This window comes from Dama dama, chromosome 16 (genome assembly GCF_033118175.1).
Source record: "Dama dama isolate Ldn47 chromosome 16, ASM3311817v1, whole genome shotgun sequence".
Classification (NCBI taxonomy): Eukaryota; Metazoa; Chordata; class Mammalia; order Artiodactyla; family Cervidae; genus Dama; species Dama dama.
Window position 1 is genome coordinate 8099325 of NC_083696.1, and position 5357 is coordinate 8104681.

The window sequence follows — 5357 nt, forward strand, 5'->3', positions numbered from 1 at the left end:
AATCAAAAACAAATCATCACCAGCCAGTCTTGAAGGCCCCTCATTTCCTATCTAACGATCTGCAGAATCGAATCGTGTTGCTGGTAAACACTGCTCAGGTCAGATATGGACGCTCTTGGGAAAGGCGGCAGATGGACACTGGGGCTTAGATGAGTAATAACACTGGCTTCCATCAGCTGCTTCCCTGTAGGGCACCTGGAACCAGAGCCTCAGGGGCTCTTCCACTTCTGAAGCTGGACTTCTGATCGTGGCCTCCTTTCTGGAAGATCAGAGGGAAGCTGTTAATGTGAAGACTGCCAATCAAATTCTCAGGAAGGCCAGCTGCGCATTCTGCACTGTTGTGGACAGGTGTGGAAAGGGGGAGAAAATGTAGAGTTAGGACAGAATGCTGCTTCTGTCTTCTGAACTTGACCAAGTCACTGCTCTCTCTGAGCCTTGAGTCCCACCCCCATAGGATGGAGTCAGCATTTACTCCTAGTGAGGGCTCGCTGGGAACAAGAGGAGAAAAAGCAAGTAAAATACCAGCACTTATCAAGGCACTCAGGTAGTGCTCCCTGTGATGCTGCAGTTTATAAGACAGAAGTTATATTTGCTCTTTGTCTTCATTTCTCGCAGAAAGTTTCTAAAGCCCTTGGCATTTCCTAAGTGATGAGAGCATAAAGGCATCTTCTGCTATGTGACTGAGGTGATTATTGGACAGCATTTAAGGTTGAAGAATGGTTGCTAGGAGGACCAACCAGAGATTAGAGTGTTGGAAAATAGTTTCATCTCCCTGACCCCCAGGGAGGGAAGAGGAGCTGGAGATGAAGTTCAATCAACAATGGCCAATGGTTCACTCAAGCATTCCTACATGGTAAAGCCTCCATAAAAACCCCAAAAAGAAAAAAAAGAAAACCCAAAAAGGACTGCATTCAGTAAGCTTCCAGGCTGGTAGACATGTGGAGATTTGGGGAGAGCAGGGTAACCATCAAAGGGACAGAAGCTCTGAGCCCTTTCCCCATGCTTTGTCAATATCTCTCTTCCATCTGGCCATTCCTGATGGAGCAGGATGTCTGTTATGATAAACTGACAATCTCGTAAGTAAAATGTTTATCTGAGTTCTTTGATCTGCTCTAGCAAATTAGCCAGACCTGAGGAGGAGGTTGTGGGAATATCTGATTTATAGCCAGTTAGTCAGAAGAACAGGTACCAACCTAGACTTGAGGCTGGTTTCTGAAATAGGGAGGGGGGCAGTCTGAATGGTGGGATGCTTAGCCTGTGGGATCTGGTGCCATCTCTGGGTTCAGTTCAGTTCAGTTCAGTTGCTCAGACGTGTCTGACTCTTTGTGACCCCATGAATCGCAGCATGCCAGGCCTCCCTGTCCATCACCAACTCCCGGAATTTACTCAAACTCATGTCCATCGAGTCGGTGATGCCATCCAGCCATCTCATCCTCTGTCGTCCCCTTTTCCTCCTGCCCCCAATCCCTCCCAGCATCAGGGTCTTTTCCAAAGAGTCAACTCTTCGCTTGGGTAGATGGTGTCAGAACTGAGTTGAATTCTTGGACACCAGCGTATGTGTGTATGTGTGTGTATATGTGTGTGTATGTGTCTGTGCATGTGTGTATGTGTGTGCATATGTGTGTACGTGTGTGTGCATGTGTGTATGTGTGTACATGTATGTGTGGGTGTGTGTGTGTCTATGTGTATATGTGTATGTATGTACATGTGTGTGTACGTGTATGTACGTGTATGTGTGTGTGAATGTGTGTGTGAATGTGTATGTGTATGTGTGTATATGTGTGAATATGTGTGTATGTGTATGTGTGTGTATGTGTGTGTGTGTATGTGTGTGTGAATGTGTGTATGTGTATGTGTGTGTGTATGAATGTGTGTGCATGTGTATGTGTGTATGTGTGTGTGTGTATGTGTGTGTGTGTCCTGTGTGCTCAGTCATGTTCAACTTTGCAACCCCACAGGTTGTAGCCTGCCAGGCTCCTCTGTCCATGGGATTTCCCAAGCAAGAATACTGGACTGGGTTGCCATGTCCTACTCCAGGGGAATCCTCCTGACCCAGGGATCGAACCTGTGTCTCTTGTGTCCCTGCAATGGCAGGGTGATTCTTCACCACTGTGCCAGTAGGGTCCAAGAATTGCTTGCTGTTCTGCGGGAAGCTGCCCAACACATACAAGTTGGATTAGGCCTAGCAACCCCAGAGAGTTTCCCATCCTCAATCTTGAGTGAATTAACCCAGAGGGATAGTAGGGCGACTACTTAGGAAGCACCTCACTGTGTTAGCAAAAGCACACACAGTTTATTCTGAATCTTTAAAGCTACTGAGCTGGTCACTAGCAGTCTAACTTCAGGCACGTGGCAACGTACATGTTAAAGGTTTTGTCCGTAAGGACATAGTTGAGGAAAGAATGACACAGCATCATAAATTCTGTTTCTGAAAGTAGCAGCTGCTGAAGGAACACAAATGAGGACTACCTGGCTCATCTTCCGGGGTCATGGAATGCTTCCTGCAGGAAGCGCTGTCTAAGCAAGAAGCTGAGGGATATGCAAAAGTTAGATGCATGAAAGAAGAGAAAGGATAATGAGAGGTGTTCATTCATTCATTCAACAAACAAGTCCTAAGTGCCTAATATGTTCTAGGAGTCATTCTAAAAACTGAGGGTACAGTATTGAATATGATGGACAAGGTCTTTGATCTTATAGAGTCAATCTACCAGATGGTTGATCAATAACCAATAATTAACAGAACACCAGGAAGTGATCCATGACATGAAGACTGTAGTGGAAAGGAGCTATTTCAGATTTGATGGTCATAGAAGACCACTCCAGGGAAGTTCCATCTCAACTGAAATCTGAGAGAGGAGAAAGGCCAGCCAGGCAACCGTGTGAACAACCGAAGTATAAACAGGTTGTTTATACTTGTCTGTTTATACAACAGACAAGCACGGACACCAGGCTCTTAAATTCAGAGCAAGCCTAGCATGTTCTGGGCACATAAAGAAGGTGATCTGGCTGTCACAGCAAGAAAAAGGAAGCACAGGAATGAGGGCAGGGCCAGCTCTTGTAGAATCATGTAGGAAATAGTAAGATGTTTAAATTCTAAGTGTGATGAGAAGCCATTGGAGGTTTCAGTGGGGAAGAGTTGTGATCTGATTTTCATATTTAAAGGTCACTCTAATTCTTGGAAGAGCATAAAGCACAATACAGTTGACCCTTGAACAATGTGGGGGTTAAGGGCTTCGAGGCTACACGCAGTCAAAAATACACTAACTGTTTTCTCTGCCTCAAAAACAAAGGAACTGATAAATGACCTACTCAGGGGAAGAAAGCTTAAACACTTTGAATAGAATCAGCACTCAAGCCCTAAGTTCCTTCAATTCAAATATAATGATTTCTGATCAAACCACACCTACTTAATGCAGCTACTATATTCACTGAAAAAAAAATCTGCTTGTCAGTAGGCTCACACAGTTCAATCCTCTGTCGTTCCAGAGTCCACTGTATATGCAAAAGTTCCAGATGAGAGAGGACATGGTCTATGTGAGGAAAAAAAAAAAGGAGGGGGCGGTGGGAATCTCCAAGTTCAGCTGAAGGAGAGGGTGGCCATGGAATATCCAGGAAAGGCTGACTAAGACCCACGCTTTGGGGTCTTAGGGGCTGTGACAAAGATTTGGACTCTAACCCAACGCATTGGGTGCTGTGGAAGAGGTCACAGAGGGATGTCAGATTAGGGTTTCAGAAACACATCTGTGACAGTGATGGCTTCAGACACCAGAGCATGGCTCAGAGCCTTCCTCCTCCAGGTTCAGTATCTCTGTTGTGTAGGGACACATGTACTGTAGGAGAGCGTGAGTGTGCAGAGGAGAAGCTCAGCGTGTAGAAAGAGGAGAAAGCTGGGTGCACACAGCTGCCGGGAAAAGTCAGAAACCCCCCAGCAGGACCCCCTGGCAGCCCCTTGAACCTCTCTAGGTTCCCCTAGGCCCTGGGGGCCCTAGGATCCCACATCCCCCTCCGTAGGGTTTCACAAAGAAACCACGAGGCTGAGCTGGGAGGAAGGAGAGTGATCATTATCTCCTCCAGGCCTATCATTTCACAGATGAAATTTGCCTTCTCATCCCCATCAACCATATGGCTATGAGGTTAGTTACTCCAGGACTTGGCCACAAAGACTGGCTAGATTTTTTTTACTTTAAATGTCTGGAGATATTGGTTAAAATGACTGTCTCTGTCCCCACCACAAATAATCTGCTTTTGTCCCTCCGTCTGTCAAAGGCTATGGGTTCTGTGTTTGATTTCCCATGACATGACTCTCTCCTGCAGCACACTCAGATCCTGGAAGGTTGGGTCTCCTAAAGGGCTTACCACTGTGCCGTGGGTGGGGAGGGGGGGACATCCGTCTGCACTGAGTTCATATCCTTTTCCAAGAAGTGAGCCTGGGAAACAGGGCATGTCTGCAAGGCACAGTTTCCTTGGATGGATCTACTCCAATTCTCTGTTGCTTGGATTTGTTTGAGGTGAAATCTATGGAGCCTTGTGTTCGTGTGTTGACATAGAACCTAGAGATCAGTTTTGATACCTTGTTATGTCAAATGCTGTCAATGTGTGTATCTGCAAAAAATAAAGACGTGCATTCTAAGCACCAACCCTTCTGCTTGTCACTGAAAACGCAATGATGAAGGTACAGCCTGCCTTAGGAAGCTTGAGATTCCACAATGTTTACTGAAACTGATTAAACATGAAACAAACACTAAAATCCTAAAATATGTGAGCCTCAACCTCAACCTTTCTTCAGATATTCATAAACCATTTATAACCAATTGTTTATACTCTCCAGGAGAAAAAATGTAGCTTCTTTTAATTATGAAAGAAATGGAAATTTACTTGATATAAAGAGATTCTTGAGAAGCGAGTCCTTTACCCTTGATCACTGGTACAGTTATTAAATGCCCAGTGATTGTCTGTTGCTGTAATATATGTGGCAGGCCTGGGGAATGAAGCTTACATATAGGAATAACATTTATATCCCTGATCTCATTTTAACCATCACTATTAGTCCTGTTTCATTAGCAAAGGAACTGAAATCCAAAGAGAGTCACAAATCTAAGCAAGCTCAACCAAGCAGTAATTTCCATCATCCTCAATACTGTAATCTCCATTATTATTGATAGTCAATGATCACATATTATTATAGTAGTAGTTGTCATTCATTCATTAACTGACCAAACATTCATCTAACACCTGTAATGTATAAAACATCAAATAATACATGGTTCCTGCCATTAGGGAGTTATGAGCTCTATAAATTTAAAAATCCATTCATAACTTGCACTACACTGGGTAGTTATGCCTTTTTGTTATTATGA